At 34.8% G+C, this 18878-nt stretch overlaps 1 long non-coding RNA gene across 1 annotated transcript in view; it reads right to left on the bottom strand.

Moving 5' to 3' along the window:
* Positions 1–4703: 4703 nt before the first annotated feature.
* Positions 4704–18878, bottom strand: part of LOC149076093 (uncharacterized) — a 54723-nt gene continuing 40548 nt past the window's right edge. The window contains exon 2 of the long non-coding RNA XR_016194188.1: positions 4704–4868. This is a non-coding gene — a long non-coding RNA (uncharacterized LOC149076093). The remainder of the gene's footprint in view (positions 4869–18878) is intronic.

Consider the following 18878-nt stretch of genomic DNA (forward strand, 5'->3'; position numbering starts at 1 on the left):
AAAACAACTGCAACGGTTCCGCCATCTTAAAACAAATACAGTATTTGAACTTAGAAAAGTCAGTCATGGAACTTCAAATCGGATAAAAGTGAGGATCATAGCGGAAGACAAAGTTCTTTGCAACCCCAGTGATTGAACACATCAGTGACAGCTTGTGCTGCATGCTCTGCAACATTCTTGAAACTCCCTCGCTGAAGGTTTTTACCAGTCTTACTACTGCTAATTAAACCTCCGCATGCTCTTACGTAAACATTTGTCTGAGGAACTTTTGACGAATTGGGGCATGTTGGGTTGTGCCATGTATGTGATGTGCACGTGATGTGAAGTTTATTTCTAAGTATCGCCTGTGTTATGTGTTTTGAAAGTACTGTTATCTGTCTTTCGAATTCGGAAGCAATCATCCCAACAGGTTATTTCACTTGTTCTATCACGTGTGCATATTTTAAATGCTTTCCAATTTTTCTTTCTGTCTTTCAAACCGAATACAACACCCGATCTAGGGATGCAACACACCTCGCCGTGGTCAATTTACTACCGAATGAGTTGCGTGGGAAGTTTGAATTAGTACCTAATAGTTTTGAAGCGTATCTATTGCTGTGCGTATCTATTGCTGTGCGTGAATTTTAGTGCTTCCATTTATTTTTCGAACTGATATCTGTGCGACACAGCCTGAGTATCATTCAGTTTCTCTCAATCCTTAATATCTGAGGAGAGACTATACTTTCTCAAATGTAAGATAGTCTCTCATTTGCTTAATGGAATTTGAAAACCGCTGAAGACCAACTTAGTCGATCAACACTATGTCATCAGTTGGGTTCGAAAGTAGCTCCATCATGATGTCACTCGACCACATAGCGAACCCATCCTGGCAGTACTCTTTTTTGTAAGATAATGGACATACTCCACTATAAACATAGAGTCCAAACTGTTGTGTTGTATGACCTCTGGCACATGAAATCCCAACAGCTTCGCTGTTTCTGTTCGGATGCTATACGTTATGGAAGAGTAGATAAACTTTGTCTAATAATACTCAGAAAATCACCAACGAATAAGGCAAATATAAGGGAAATACAAGACTCTTACTGCACTTCTACATGAGTCGTCTATAGGTGTCGTCTTCAGAGAATGAGATATCACGCTAACCGAGGAGCCCATGTGGATTGGTTACCAAATCTTAACTCTGGGTTGCCCAGCGGAAAGGATTGACCAGAAGATATTTTGGTGACGCCGTTTGACTTGGCCAGACGCTCATTTTTTTCCGTTGAGTTAAGGTATATTTTCTTTATATTTACCTTATTCGTTGGTTATTTTCTGAGCACACTACGTTAGGGCAATTGTTCACTTCTACCTCTGTTTGATATTGAGCACATTGAGCACATGCCTAGAGCAGGGCCACCGTAACGCATGGGCTCACCCGGGCACGGCCCGGGGGGGGGGCCTCAGATAAACGAGTAGTTAAATTTTTCGAGAATTTGCCAGATAGGGCCTCAGAAAAATCACTTGGCCCGGGGGCCCATGATGCCCTTAACACAACGCTGGCCTAGAGTTTCAACGGAAAAGTCCATCTGCTCTCTAAGCAGGGTAGACATGCCACTTACATATGGAATAAATAACATTGCTTGGCTGCTTTGTTGGCATTTATATATCAGTAGCATTTGTATGTTAGCAGTTCATCCAAAAATCAACGTGCATGCGCTTTTCAATCAAAATAATTCATCGCATGAAATCTATGAAATACGTTGATATCTCGAAAATAATTCTGATAAAAATCATTATCGCGGATTATTAAAAGCATTGCATGAGGCTTAGATTTATTCACCACGTACAGCATTTGTCACGTCTTCTTACTCATTTAAAATCTCGGGTGGAGGCAAATTGAATAGCTGCCAATATATTAAAGGTCTATACTATAGTTCGCTATGCGATAATATAATGGGAAAATGTCGGTAGCAAGGCGTCATCATTATTTAAAGAATGCAGAGAACCGCATCGTTCCTTAAATTGATGGATGTTCCCTCGTCTAGAAGAAGCTTTAAACTAAATGCATCCGAAGTCTTCACCTTCCAGCCGTTAATGACCATAGTATTAACAACAACAACAGCAACACGACAAGGAAGACAAGGTTTCACGCACGCCATATTCTCTTCTATGTGATGGTGATGGTTGAGGAATTGTTGGAAAGAACGACAGTATGTTGAAAACTATGTGTGTATATGTGCTTTATGGTGTGTGTGAGTGTGTGTACATGTATATATATATATTTATGTGTGTATACACGTATGTACAAAGGTCGAACGTGGTAGAGTCACGCGTCATGCGTGACACAAACTCACTCTTCATCGACTAAAGCATGTCTTATGTCTTAGACGGGGGAAGATGGTTTGGGAAACTGGCTCTCATTCGTCACGGTCCTGACTCCTCAACCTCTAAGACATACCCACACACGTACGCAACTCGCCAAAGAACTTGTCTTCAAGAATTTCCAAAACCATTCTGCACGGAACATCTTTTTCCCTGCGGTGGTGATCTGCGCCAGATGCTGCTGCTGCTTCAAGTTCGGAAAATTCCGTACACATTTTGATTAATCGACGGAATGGAACTTCGTGAAGTTCTTGCAATTACCTCAATTCTTGGGGAAACTAGCTATATGATTCCTCGCTTGGGAATATAAATATATTATCCTCTGTATAAATTGGGAAAATATAATACCTCAAAATATTATTTCATTTTTATATAACAGACAATTCTAATTAAAGTTTCGAAATCAGCTGGCTCAGGACTGATTAGAAAGCTTTTGAATTTCGGCTGAACACCTATTTCAGCTATGGAATTAGGGATTTCGTTTGTTGAATTCTGGGAAAGTGAAGGCGGTAGTTTTAACACGGTAAGGAGAGAGAGACCGACATTTTGTTTTACCTAGGACCGATACCGGTCCGAATGACCGGAGGTTGATTTTCACTATAAAATATCGATTTTCTTAAGTTTGTTTCGTGTTTAAATGTAGATATGAATGTAGGTAAGCAAAATAATATAATAACTCGGAGATTTTTCCGAATAAATTTTATAATTAAATTTTATTTTTAACTTTTTTGGTGGAGAGGCGCACGTATCTGTATCTATTTTTTAACGGTTTTCAATGGTTTTGATTTTTTTTAAGATAAGACTTGACATATGCGTTGGGGTGCCTGATTAATTGAAGAATTTATTTTTTCTTCTTTTCTTTCCTTTTTAAAGGACATTTTGACGTGAAATAAACACAAATTAATTTTTAAAAAGAATTTAGTGGCCAGTTTTGGTACAGGTTTGAAAATGATAATACCTACCCGCAAAAGTTCCTCGTTGCATAACAGGTGAGAAATATTTACATTCTAAACATTATAATTTCAACTGTATTCTCACATCACGGTTTCTACACATTTCAATATTTCCGTTACATTAGAAACACATCTTACCCACTGAAAAATCATCGCTTGATTTGTTTCGCAAAGGGGTGTAAAATTCTGATTCCTGAACAAATAAGGGTATCTAAAATTTTTAGCTAATTTCAATAAAAACAAAGTTAATTTTTCCCAGTTCTATTTATTCATTTTTTCTACAAATCAACCAAGCATTTCTTGAGGCTACGTCGAATTTTGTGGAAAACGCGCACTGGCAAATGAATGATATGCGCACGGGATGCGTTCTGATCACCACTGTACGTGGTTCCGTTGTAAAACTCGACAGTTTGAAACAAAAAATCCTCACTTTGAGAATATATATTTCAATATTTCAATGCATTGAAAAAGAATATATTCCTTTTCTTCACCCAGAAAACACAAAATATAACGTCTTTATTTGTGAACGCGTTTCATGTAAAGGGAGGTCCCTGGTGAATTTCACGTGAAATTTCTTTTCGATAGAACTTTTATTATTATACCTACCGAGAATGTATTATTGTGCTTCAGAATTTCTGCAAGTGTTGAGTAAGAAAACAATCACCACCTGCTCACATTTCTACTACCTTTCAGATAAGATTCAATAATTTGCAACACTACATTTTTGGCCATATAAGTATTTTTATTTCATAATAAAAAGATCTTTAAGGATGCTTTCAATTAGCCGAAGTGACTATATCTATATTGGTATAAATTTTATGCCACAATACGACGAAATGTTTGCTGCGCACAGAAGTGAAATGGCTATGAAAGTGCGTATAACATTGTCGATCAATTTTTTTTTTTTTAAATTTATGATAGTGTCGGACAGCGTAAGTTGGTGTATAGCAAGTAAAAGTATTTATACGCCAATTTTTTTTACAGATGGACCGAAAGGAACAAAAAAAAAACCAACATGTGGACAAAAATAAGTCCTCAAAGAAAATTTTTGATGTTTGATGAGAAATGAGCATAAAGTATATTTTAAATGCACGGCACTTGCGCGTAACTACCGCACCTGTAAAAGCGTAGAATTAAGCATCAAAGGTAATTAACCTTTTTTTTTTCATTTTACGAGACTAATTAAATGATCAAAACACGTTTTATCAAACATTAATTAATAATAGCATGCGACAAATTAGTTAATGAATTATAGTTTGAATGATAAATAAAAATTAATAATTTGATAATGCAAATAGTCAATTCTTGAAGGCTCTTTCTGGAAATGAAAATTTAAGCGCGTAACACACTTCAAAAATTTATGTTCTACAAATGAGGCAAAAGACAAAATTGTTCAATATATTGTGAATTCATTTTATTGGTAACTTCTTTTTATAGGAAACATAGTTTCTATGCGCATCCTTACTAAACCCACATACTTACGAGAATTTAAACAGATTTTTCAATTTATCTATTTTGTTGAATATATTCCTTGATTATAATCTTCGATAAATACTACAAAAGAAAAAAAAATGTATTTTTAATGGAAGATGTAATTACCAAACATTCGTCAAATATCCAAAAATATTTTTTTAAAGAAAAACCAAGATGGTAATTCAAATAACATAGTGAAAAAAAAAACCCCTGCATAATCGAGGATGTAAGAAAATCGTGAAAAAATTGCGATAGTTGAGAGCTTAATAAAGCATTACCATTATAAGAAAAAAAATGTTAGTTTTTTTATTTTCAGTCAAAATGGAAAAAAAAAATACTCGAGTTTTTTGATAAAAAAAAGTAAGGTAAAAGGAAAAAAAAAAAGATAGAAAAATGAACTAATTTTCTAAAACGATGTAGTTTTCTACAAAAAAGAAACGGAGGGGGAAAAAACCTCAAAGAAACAAATGCATTAATTCGGAGGGGAAAGAAAAAAAAAACAGAAATTCAGGATCAAATTTTAATCAAAATTATGTTATAAAGAGTTTCTATGAAAATTATAACAGTAACGATGGATTAAAAACTAATTAGTATATTTAATACGAAAGTAATTTTTTTTTCTTCTAATTATTGAATTTTACAGATCCCTGAAAAAGATAATTTATTTGTGCAAAATATATCTATCGAAACATGTAGATGTATTTGTGTTTTTTCATTTTCTTACTTAAGTAGATTAGCATTATGAGTGTTTCAGAACTCGATGTTTTCGGGGATTAATTAATTTATTTGTAGGTCAATTATGATAGTTATTACTTTGTTTTAACGTCAAATATTCACTTTGATATGTTTTTTCTAATTGGTTTTCACTTGATAATCTTCTGATAGAATTATGGGATAATTAAAGTACACGTACTTTTAATTAGTGATTTCAATCACTTTGAGCAATGTGTAAAAAAATCTTTTCTTTCATTAATTTCGAAATTTATTAATCGAAAAATTATTTTTATGTAAGAAAAGTATTGCGTATATGAACCTAATCTTCAAACGTCAGTATCATTTGCTATAACAATGGATACAGACTTTCTTTTACCTGCCGGGACGTTTTTCTCATGGAATTATTAACATTTGTTTAAATTATTTCATTCATTCCTCTGTGCTATTCTGATCTTATTTATTTTTGTTATTGTTACAGAAATTGGTGTAATGTTCATTAATTAGTGACTGTTTCCCATTTAATGAAGTATTTGTAAACTTCATATAAAAGATTGTGGGGATAAGTTATGTGTGAGTAATCTCTCATAGCAATTATGCAGTCAGTATACAGAGTGAATTTTACCTAATCTGAAAAACGAAAGTAAGGGATGGCTTTGTAAGCCCAATACGGAGCATAAAAGACTATATCAACTCTGCCCTGCCTCTAACTGTTGAGTTTCTCGAAGACCTGCACGCAAACTGAGCACATATTTAGGAAAATCAGGCAAAAATGTATATGATGACGCCATTTCCATCAGCATATCTGTATTTAATGGTGAACTACGAGTGCTGAAATATTGGAGAAGCAGGGGCCGTAACTAGGCTGGGCAACCGGGGCACTGCCCCTGGGCCCCGAGACGAATGGCGGCCCAGAAAAGTTTAAAATTGTTTTGCTTAATAATAACCTTTTCAAGAGGGGCCCCCAAGGAAAAGTCTGCCCCGGGGCTCCGAGAAGGCACACTACGGCCCTGTGGAGAAGTATTCAATCGAATTATCGCCAAAATCTGTAACCGACAATTCTGCAAACATCCTTGTACCAACAATTGGTCAAATTTAACAAAAACGTTTCAATTCCACCATTTTCGGTATAGCGTATAAACCATATCGTTGTTCTAGTTCAGAAGAAATTGGGCTTTCTGTTTGCAATGCATCACTAAAATCGGCATATATCCTGTTGAAAATGCTGGCACCTTATAGGATTTTTGTCTGCTCCTTCCAAATATGTGCTTAGTTTTCGTGTATATCTGCCAGAAACTTCTTAAATGTTGTTGCTTTTTTTAAACGTAGCTGATTTCCGTTCTATATGCACCACAACTCCAAAACGATTAAATATAGACAAAGTTACTATAATGCTTCATGCCCCACACGATCCCGTATATCACCTACTTTCGTTTGACAGATCAACTGAAATTCATCCTGCATACTTGCGTAATACAGGTTTTTCCAATGGATACGCAGCAGATTCGGGTTTCTAAGAGCTTCTCGAAGAGATTATCGAGACGAGCATTTTGATATTTATTTATTTAAATACAAACTACAGGCAAAAGCCCAGTTATAGTTTGCATGTATGAATACAAGAAAAACATGTATATACAAAATTCAAAGTTTAAAAATATACATCATCAATATTACTGCATCTGAGAAATCGGTACAATGGAGAATTTTTCAAAACATCAGAACGATATGGAGGAACATAAAAAAGATTACGACATCTAAGATTGATTCGTGGGCAATAAAAATTAATAAGGTTTAGAATACTTTATAAGAATTTTTACAAAAAACCTAGGAAAACTACGAAAGGAAGGAACTACCTAAGTAACTACGAAAGAAAAATATTGCATTATAATAGTCTGTGGCGGGAGGGGGGGGGGTAATAGAGGCTACGTATGCAGCATTGGATCTTATGGGCAGACTTAGCCAGAAAGGGATACGAGTTCATTTTTTCTCAGAAGGGGAGTCGATGAGGGAAAAATAAATTTTTGCTTAGACAATCATCTTAAACTTGCTGTTCGTGGACACCACAATGTTTCTGAAACACTTAAGACTACTCTAATGATTATTAAATCACTATTATCACTTCACATGCTCTAAACGTTGTGAACTTTAAATTACAGAATTTTATGCAACTTCGTGTATCTGCTGTATTCATTTGATATACAGTCTAATCCCGTTATAACGAATACCATTACAGCGAAAATCTCGTTTTAACGAACACGTTTCCAATCCCCCAGATAAAACCTGGAATACCTTTATAACGAAATTTCGTTATAACGAATGATTTCTCCTGTCTCTTGGAGTTCGTTATAACGGGATCCGACTGTATACAGGATGTAACTAAACTAATTGGAAAAGAACAGCATAAAAAACAGAAAGAAACGCTGCCCGTTACTGCCCGTTAGTTTCAGCTTTTCTTTCCCAACTTTTCCCGGTTTTTTTAATTCAAATATCTCTACGAATACTGTACTTAGAAAGGTGGATTTTTTCGTTGGTTCGATCAGAGACAGGGAGACAACTTTCTTATTGGGTATTTTAGTACAGGGTGCCAATATAAAAACTTCATTTTCATATTTTCATAACTACACAACCCTTTGTAACATGAATGAGGAATTTGAGTCTATAAGTTATTTGGATAACTTTTCCCTAAATGGAATTATGTCTCTAGGGTTAACTTTTAAAATGTGGCGAGGGGAGTTATAGAATCAACCTTATGTATATTTTGCATTATATACAAGTTTTTGGGAAATGCAGCTAGTATACACCATTTATGGTTCGATTTATTGCTATTGGGTTGATGTATTTGTGGCTATGACAATCAGAATTTTCTGGACTTCATTGCAATAGTAATTTTTTTTTTACATTGATTTTCCTTATTATTTTTTATATATTTTCTTTACCTTTTTCGTTCTTTTTCTCCCAGTCACACTGTTGGACTGTTGGACTGTTGTGACTTCAGAATTTTGTATATGTATTTGGAAGTCCATCACTATGTGAAGAAACAGAGTCGAAATAGACTTCGTTAGGGAAGAGGTCGACTTCATTCGACTGCTGATCGGTGGTCAATCACTATATGTCATACGCACAAGGTATACATATGTCATATGTCATACGCATAAGGGTAACTGTTGTACCATGACCAGCTCTCCGAGACCTTCCATCCCAAGAAATGGGAAAGAAACCATCCCAAGATAGTCTCTCTGGGCAGTAAGCGGTCATGCCCGTCCTTTACCATGTTTCAATTTTCAATACCCAATGTTGTACCTTGCCCGCCCTTAAATCCATACCTTATTGTTATAATGGAACAGAAAGGTAATTTGAACATAACCCGATATGTGTGAACTATACATATTTTAAAATTGAACTTTAAGTGAAATTTTACGATAAAACTGACTTGGAAAGAAAAGTTTGGAAAATAATGTTCCTAGGTATATATCTCCCTTACATCTGATACGCGAAATTTGTGGATTCTATCACCAGATTCCGGTGAATTTCCCATAAGTAAATCTAATATCAGTTGTGCCGATTATATACACGCCGAAGTTGACTTCGTGTGTGTGTGTGTGTGTGCGTGTGAATCCGCAACACTATATTTTTGAAAACGAATACATACATTTTGAATAATTTAGTTGGAATTCCATGAATATAATCGGTAATAAAATCGTGAAGAAAAATAAACTTATGCTCAAAATATAATGATAGAACGATGCAAAATAACTTATTTTAATTGAAATATATTTTTTTATAATTATCTAAAAGCAATATTATTAAAAATTTAATTATACTGAATTCTACAAACCCCAAAACAATTCTATAATATTTAATTAAAATAAACGATATCTGGGGGGAAAAAAGCTTTAAACTTCTGAATCTCGGAACGTTAAAACATTATTATGAATATTTCAACGTTTTTTTTTATCCGCATAATTTCTTAATTTTTTTTCACGATGCAAACGCTTATTATTAACATTTTCATTAATTTTTTTTGCCCGCGCATTTGAATGCAATTATATATAAATGAATGTTTACTCTGAGTAAATAATTGCATATAATAATGAATGCATTCAAATGTTCTGCTCAGCACGTGCGTACTGTTCAAACAAAATTGTTTTATTATTAATCTTTATTTTTGTGTTTTCGTAACTTTAATTACGAAAAAATACATGCATTTGATTGAAATACATTATTTATTAAATATATCACATTGTTTTTTTTGTCTTTTCTGCATTTTTTCTCACGATTTTGCATCAAAAATTAGATTCAATTTGGAATAGCGTTTATTTGTCTTTCTTGTGTATAATTATTTGACTTATAATTAATTGTATATTTTTTATTCGTCAGAAATGACAAATTTTCGTTTTGTCAAAGCAATCCAAGTTGACCATTTCTCCTCTAGTCATATTGTGAAGGCACTTGATCCTGAGCATTCATTTACTATATGCTGCGTGGTAATTGATTTACGTCGTTTAATCGGGATTAGTTTGAGTCTATGCAGTGGCGGTTCAGCATTATACGACATACTAGACACGTTCCAATCATTAACTATGGCGATGGTCTCGGACGATGGATATGAAGGATACGCACATTCGAGAGACTCTCTCTCAACCATCCATTATCCGTTCTCTCATCCACAGGTGAACCATCATCTTTAATCCGTCTGAACGTCCATTTATGCTGACTAAGACCGTTAGTATGTTGACATGAAGATGCTTCATTCCTCGTAGAAATCTGTTTTCTCCTCATACTGCGCAGAATGAACACATGCAAACGAAATTAGAGAATTGAAATTTGAAATTAGGGAATACCCCGGCAGATTTGTTGCGATATGTGGTATCAACTATTCGAACGTGCATATGTACCTTCGGATTGGATTGAAGTTTGTTTTTTATTGGTGCAAGGACCACCACCATCCGCCAAACAATGATCAAGCGGTACAATGACTTGTGGTAGCATTTGCGTTACCCAGGTTCCACCATAAGAAGGCCAACCACATTACGATACTCTGCACCCTCGAATGCTTAATTGTACTTATTGCTGCAAATCCTTTAGAACTGGATTTAATTTGGTGAAGTGCTGTTGAAAATACACTCTAAAAGAGACTCTCTATCCCCTTTGCTATTGCGATTCGACCTCACATTCGATGATAAAAAATGTTCGTTTAGGTATCTTACATCACTTCTTAAAGTCTGTGCCATCAATTTAGAATCACGCTGTGTACCCTGTGTAATCCCCTGTAACACTAGGTAGAAAGTTGTCGCTCTGTCTCTTCTGAAGCCAAACAAAACAAAATGCTACGTCTCTAAGTGCAATATTCGGGTTTGAATTCAAAAATCGGAGTATGTTGGGAAAGAAATGATATAGAGACTAACGGAAAACGCTTCTTCCCATCATCTATGCTGTTCCTTCCCAATTTTACTCCGAATTTTTAATTAAAATATTTCAGAGAAAATTGAACTTAGCAATTTGGACTTTTTTGTTGTCCTCAGGAGAGACAGGACAACAATTTTCTAATTATTTTTATGAGCAGACAAGGACTGTATAAAAAGTTAATTTCTTTATTTGTTTATGCATACGATCCCTCAAACAAATAAGAGTTTAAGTAACTGCACACCATTTGAAAACGTATTGTAATTGGAAAGTATGTTTCTATAATCAACGGTTACAGATATATCAGCTATACATATAACTTGGGACACCCTGTAAACCCATTTGGATAAGGATCGTATGGGATACACGCGCATACGTATGGAAAGGCAAGTCATATTTAAATTTTAACAACTAATAAAAATTTAATGCTTATAATCATTCTTGTATGTACAGGGTGATTCTAAATTGATGGGACAAATTTTAAGAGGTGATATAAAACTCCTAAACAAGCAGTTTTTGGTCATAGAATGCACTGTCAAATCGCAATAGCAAAGGCGGTAGAGAGTAGACAACAACCCTTCACCAAAAACAAATATATTTTAATCATGGATTTGTTGCGATATGTGCTACCAACTATTTGAAGATGTATTGAAATGTGGTATATCTTCTCATGGTGCAACTTGGGTACCGCAATGCTAAGTCAATTTGTACCGCTTGATCATTGCTTGGCGTAGAATAACCCGAATGGTTCTTGCGACAATGAAAAACAATCTCAAATCCAATCCGAAGGTACATAAGCACCCTCGAATGGTTGATAGCACATATCGTAGCAAATCCGTCGGAAAGATATGAAGCTTCTTTTTGGTCTTGTGCTGTTGAGCGCTCTATAAAGACATCCTCCACTGCCTTTGAAATTGCTATTTCCCCGCACATTCTATGACGAAAAGATTTGTTGTTTGGGTGTCTTAAATCGCCTCTTGAAGATTTTCCTATGAATTTAGAATCGCCCTTGTATATATATCACTAGCAAAGGGTTTCAATTACTAACTTCATACGCAAAACAAAAGAAACTCATCACCGGACTCTGATAATATTTGCGTATTATATTTCATATAATTTATTTTCCCATCTTATATATAATATGTAATAATAAAAATTCTAATACGAGGAAAAGCGCGCCAATTATTTCTGATTGTGCGCATGAATTCGTACTCCAATACATCACATATCATTATCTTTCATAACCAATATGGAATTCGGGATGGCACTGAATTTTTTAAATAATTTTCGTTCGATTTGTAATATTCATAATATTTATTTCGTTATTCATATGCTAAAAACTAAGTTTTTATGTAATTTTTCCCCTAATCAAATTAAAGAAAAAAAAATCTTTTACAATAATGAGCTCTTTCTTCATGCAAAATGTAATTTTATGAATAAGAGTGAAATTCATATCCATAACATAATTACTACATAAAAGAGAGAGAAAGAGAATATATATATTTTTTTTTTCAATGTTTTTAAGAATCAAATTTTATATATAATACGAGAAAGAAAATATATAAAACTCTCCCGAAAAAACAATGTTTTTATTCCCCCCATTACTTTGCAATCGTATAATTAGGTAGAAAAGAAATAATTTGTAGTCTAAAACAAGCACATTTAGGTCGGTTCCTTTTCTTCGCCATCGATTTAATTAGGGATTATGTTTTCTCAGAATCAGTGGGCCAAATGCAATTTCCACGGAAACAACCCTGCGATTAAGTCTTCAAGACGGTTCGGCCCACCTACTGAGTCTTGACAACCGCCTACTTGGAGGTTCGAACAACAGCCATAGTAAAGGAAAAGCCTCTTAAAGGTCGTAATGTGATGAGTAGCAGCTATTATGCTAATAGGCGCGGTTACAGAAATAGGTACGGAGGGGTCTTAAGCGTAACATCCGAAACAGCACTTAGGATATAGTTATTTGGAGATTGGGTGTACTTTATAAGGGATTGGGAAGGTGAGGAGGTCGGGTGTTTGTTGTTTCAGGGCTCCTCTGCCAATTATGTATATCCTCGGTCGAAATGCTCTCTCTCTCTCTCGCTCCTCTCTCTCTCTGGAGTGTCTGGTTATTTTACAGTGAATGCAGGCTCTATACGGTTTTCGAGTGATTCGGGTAATCGAACAAGACGGAGGAGTTTTGAACGATCAAAGGCTGGCGGAATTCCGAGCGAATTATTGTCAAATGCAAATAAAGTAAGATAATGATGATGGTATACGCGGGAATTGGGTAGATGGTTGTTGTCTCTCGTCGAAGTTACTTGACGCGTGATTAAATTCGTCTATTATTCGGGTATGACTTTCTTAGACTGCATACGGGCTCTTCTTGTCACGTTTCATCACTTGTTGCGTTTTTATTTTCTCTCTCGCAGCCGAAACCACAAAATTGCGTTAATCCTTCTTGCCCGTGTATGAAAAGGGGTGAACGTGAAATGATTTGAAGAAATCTTTGAAAAGATATACATGTATTTACATTCCAAAACTCAAGGTTACTGCGAGTGGATATATGACCCAAAAGCAAGATCTATTCCGTTGCAGAGAACTCTTCGATCCTGGCGTTCGGAAAGCGCCTAAAACAAACTCAGTTCATTATTGTAAGAAATATATGATAGCTATGAAAATAAATTAGTTTTATATAATGTGAATAATGCGAGAGGGATTTCCATAAAAAATTATCATATTCATCAATACGAGTTTGGTATCATATATATAACCATCGGTTACGAAATTATAATTGACAATATATGGAAAAAATCCACCGAACACACCCATATGGTCAGTAATTATGCATAATCACCGGATTTACCGCATCTAAAGTAACAGATATAAAGGGTGCATAGCTAACAACCCACACAACAAATCACTGGCGAAACGTTGAACTTACAGGCATACTTTCAAATAAAAAGTATCCAAATGTGGACCTCAGATACTTTCTTCATATTGCAAGAGTTGTATAATCAAAGAGTTATATATAAAAAAAAGGTAAGAAAAAAAAAACTTTCTTTACGAACACCCTGTCCTGGAAAACTAACTACACAAATTTGTTTGCTCCTGAGTTTCTAAGTGTAATATTAACTGAGATAATTTTTTTTTCAATCCAAACACCTAGAAAAGTTGGGAAAGAACAGCGTAAACCAACAGACACCTTTTTTCCTCGTTTATGGGTATTTTTTGTCACATTTTCTCCAATTTTTGTAATCGAAACAATCTCAGCGCATATTGCACTGGGAAACGTGTAACTTTTTTTTGTTGGGGTCAAAAGACACAGGTTAACAACTTTGTAATTCAGTTTTCGAGGACAGGGTTGCCGTATAAAGAGTTAATATTTTTTATTTTAATTTAATAACTATACAACCTTTTGTAACAAGACTGATGTATCTGAGTCCTACACGTTATTTGGGTAGTTTTTCTATTCGGAAGTGTGCCACTAGGATCAACGGATCGCCAGTAAATTGCGGCAAGGGAAATCAAAAGTAATCACCATGTATATACTATATTGTATTTCTGGAACGTTTTCCAATATTTGCCCATTTCTTCAAAATATTTTTAGGATTTGATTCGTAATTATAACTTCAAGATTAAGGTGTGGATCATAGGTTCAGAATGTATGGGTCGCAATCCGATGTTGATAAATCAGGGAGGTCACGAAATAATTTTCAAAATGGAAACGTCTTGATACGAAATTTATTTTCATATTTTGCAACATCAATACATTTAACCAATAGAATGTTTTGACTCTTAACTTAGGTTTAGCATAGTGCTACAGGTGCAATAATCATTATACAGGGCGCATAGCTAACACCTCGCACCTCAAACTACTAGAGGAACGTTGATCTTAGTGACATATTGGGATATTTGAATTCAAAAAAATTGAGAAAATTAGGGAAATAATGGCATATACGAGAGGAAAAAAAAGCGTCGTCTGTTAGTTTACGCTGGTCTCTCCCAACTTTTCTCCGCGTTTTTAACTTAAATATCTCAGCGAATATTGCACTTCGAAACGTGGAATATTTTTAGTTGGACTGAGCCTGCGCAAATGCTTTTCAATGGAGTTTTTACGACCGAATGTCCGTATAACTAGTTTTTTTTTTAAATTTTAATAACTATACAACCCGTTGATGACGTATCTGAGATCTACACATTATTTGGATACTTTTGTATAAGTAGAAGTATGCCTCTAAGATCAACGGTAAAATTTGAACAAGGGTATTAAGTGATCCAATGAAAACGAAAATCAGGATTGCGAATGCGTCTTTCCTGTCATAATGTATATATGTATGTGAGAGCTGAACACTGCGAAGGCAGATAGAAAAATAACTAATTCCTTTGAACTCTGGTGCTGAAGAAGGATGCTCAGAATTCCATGGACAGCTAAAAGGACTAATAAATCAGTTATCGAAGAAGTCAAAGCTGACTACTTTCTAGAGTCGCAAAACAGAAACTACCTTGCTTTTTATCATAAAATGAGTACAGAATGATCACTGGAAAAAATTATAATGTTTGAAATAACGTCCAGATAAAGCGGAAGAAACAGACCGAGCACCAGATGGATAGAAGAGGTGTTGTGAAAGTACCGGAATGAAGGTAGCACAACTGAGACATGCTCTGAATGACAGACCAGCTTGGAGAGATACAATCTATAGTCACCAAGAATCGGAATCTAGTCGATGGTTCCTAACAACACAGCATCAATTCCAGAAACTAATAAGTTCATGGCAGTAAATTTATTTGTCTATTATTAATTAGTTATAATTATTAAATAATTATTAATTAATAAGGAACTAATAATTCATGATAGTTGATTGATTCATTCAAAACGGGCATCGACTTGGTAAATGTCTGAAATGAAAACGTGGTACATGACGGTAAATGACGTTAATAAATAAATTCATCGATATTACCTAGCACTCTCGAAATTTCAGCGTAATTTTACAGCATCAGTATCGGTCATAACATTTTCGAACTTTATTGTACGTTTATCACATTTTCAATATAGGGAGTGTTGCTTTTAAAGTCTCATCTACGGCACTCCGATATACGAGTGAAGTCTCGAGGAATATAGATTTTTTTTGTGTTATTTCTATTTATTCTTAGATATATACAATTTTTTTCGGAACTTAAATACGATATAAATAAGACGCACACAAGATATTGGTACTAAGTAACATTCCTTCATATAAAGATCAATATCTCACCAAACCTTATTTTTGTTATTATTTTTCCTGGAAAAATTCCAGAAACACAAGCTACATTTTTTTATTCCATTCCAAGAAGGATGTTAAGATTTCCGGAACAAATAAATATAGAAAGTTCATGATAAATTATGAATAAAGACCGAAATCCCTCGTAAAACCTTGTAGCAAGAAATCATAATCATCAATCATTCGAAGTTAATCATTAATTATTCATCAGTAATTAATGTAGGGATAACCAACGCAACGCAACATAAGGCCACAGCATTCCTCACAGAAAAGGGGGTTTGCGAATTAATTCCTCGGATATGTGGTAGAAAAATGAACTTGTAAAAACTGTGACTAATAATTAATTCATATCTCATCGAATTTGTTGCCTCGGATTAAATTAAAAGATCATGTTTCCCGTATGAACATCTCCACGTATTCTGCATAAACCATGATCTGGGAATGAAAAGAAAAACATAAAACTTTTCGGAAACTTCTGTCTTTTCTTCCACGCAAATGAAATTACAAATTTATTTGCACGTGCGTAAAATTCAATTTCAATCATTTTTAATCAATTTTAGAATTAAAAAATGCAATGATTGAAAATTTAATTTGCCCTGTGGCTTTATATTTTTGATTTTGTTCGATGGGTTATTCCATCCGTGATATGGATATTTGACTGTGAGAATATACAGTGAAACCTGCCTAAAAAACAGAAAGACGCTGTATGAGACGGATTCATGTTCTAAACCGAATCAAAATTTAGTCTGTTCAATGGTTAGTGCTTTTATTTGCACCTTTATAAAACGGAAATCTGCAAAAATGGAATATTATTTTAGTCTGTTGACGTTACATTTCGTACAGGTTTCACTGTATATGTTACTGTGAATTGACCGAAGAGAGGTCTATTCACAAAATGACCGAGAGGATTGGCCAAAGTCCAATATGCAGAAATGATTCCGGCTTTGGCCTCAAAATTCACGAAGTGATCAAACATTCCTGGGGAAAGTTCGACGTACTTTAGACGTCATTTCATAGACGTTTTTTTTTTTTTTCATACCAAAGTGTGATACATGGCTATATACATACAGGGTGTCCTGTAAGTGCTATAGCACGGCATTTATCTCATCAATCGTAAGTCGTATAGTATAGGTATGATTCCAATTCACAAAATGCTCAACAGGCGTTCAAACATTACCCTGTACGTTTTGAGAGTGAACATACTGTGCGTAACAAAATAAAATATCTAAACTTTTATACGGTCCCCCCTGTGCTATATACCAATTATAATGCGCTGCCTGTGCTGCCTTGTCTATCCTGATGCCAAGAGAACCAAAATTACATGTTTCTAAGTGCAATATATTCACTGAGATATTCGAATTCGAAGAATGGAGGAAATTTTTGAAAGAAAAGCGTTTTAAATGCGTCTAAAACGGTTATGCCTCATTCAACGCCAACAGCACGTGTGGATTGTTATTGTGGAGACCTTCCACAATAAACTTTCGAGGCCTCAAATAGTTCATAAATGAATAGTTCACGATACATTGAACGAGGTGACACCCTTTTTTCGTATCGGTAACCTCATCTTTTCATAAAGACGTTTGTATTTAGTGGCTCTCAGGACCGTCATTTCAAATTTTTCTGGAGGGGGGCAAAGAACATATATGTACTCAATGTGCGTATGTGTTTGTATATATTTATTGTGTTTTGTAAAGCCAGGGGGAGCCCCCGGACCCGAAATGACGGGCCTGATCGTCATTTCTGGTACTTAAACTGTACAATATTTAGAGATGGACGTTTTTCTCGACCCAACACACATCAAAGTCACTACATTCTCTATTAGGAGTCCAATTACTGAAGTTGAGAGTGGGTTTCAATGTATTTATTCAACCAATTACGCTACCATGCGTGATATTTGACTCTTTGTCCGTGGTATAATGGTAAAAAGCTTGCCCGGTTTACAAGACGCCCAGTGTTTGATTTTCGTTGGAGAGATAATCAGCATCTCTTTCCGAAGTTTACGTTGACATAATACTTGGAAAATCTCTAGATTTTATGTACGTTTGAAATCCATTATCTTACTTCTCTGTTTCGAAAAAAAGAAAAACTAGAAATTTAACTTCGATTCAACCAAGAACGATGAAAGTTATCGATAGACCGTACTGATTAAATAATTGCTATTAAAATTGTTTATCCTGTCTTCTAGAATCTAGATGAATACACAGTAATTCGCAAAGAATAAAAACCATTGAATTAATTGTAATAATCGGATAGGTTATATGACACATGAGTACATACGGGGTGTTTCAGAAAAGGCTCTTTAAATTTAAAGGATCATTTTTTAACACCGAGAGATAGAAAGTTGAAACAAGCGGTATTTATGTGCTGGGCACGTCTAGAATTTTAAATGAATCGCTTTAGGAAAATTTATTACAATTTTGACTTACAGATGGAGCCGCAGTCATATACTTTCACCACTTCTTTCTGTGCTGTTATTTGTAGGACAGTGTTTACAGCGACGGTTCTCAAACGCAGGGTTTCTAGAATATATAAAACGCTGCATCAGCTTGAAAACTTCAACTGCGAGACTTATGGATACACTGCAGTAGAAGAATTGAATCAAAATAATCAAATAAAATTTAAAAAATGTGGTAGTTAAGTTTAATTCTATACCATTGGTGAACTGGCATTGTTCAACATACGTTTATAATACAGGGTGTTTCATAAAGGATTTCTCAAATTTGAAATGGCGTAA

This window comes from Pholcus phalangioides, unplaced genomic scaffold (genome assembly GCF_987345545.1).
Source record: "Pholcus phalangioides strain wild (caught in Gottingen) unplaced genomic scaffold, Ppha-v1.0 ptg000015l_1, whole genome shotgun sequence".
In the NCBI taxonomy this organism is placed as follows: domain Eukaryota; kingdom Metazoa; phylum Arthropoda; class Arachnida; order Araneae; family Pholcidae; genus Pholcus; species Pholcus phalangioides.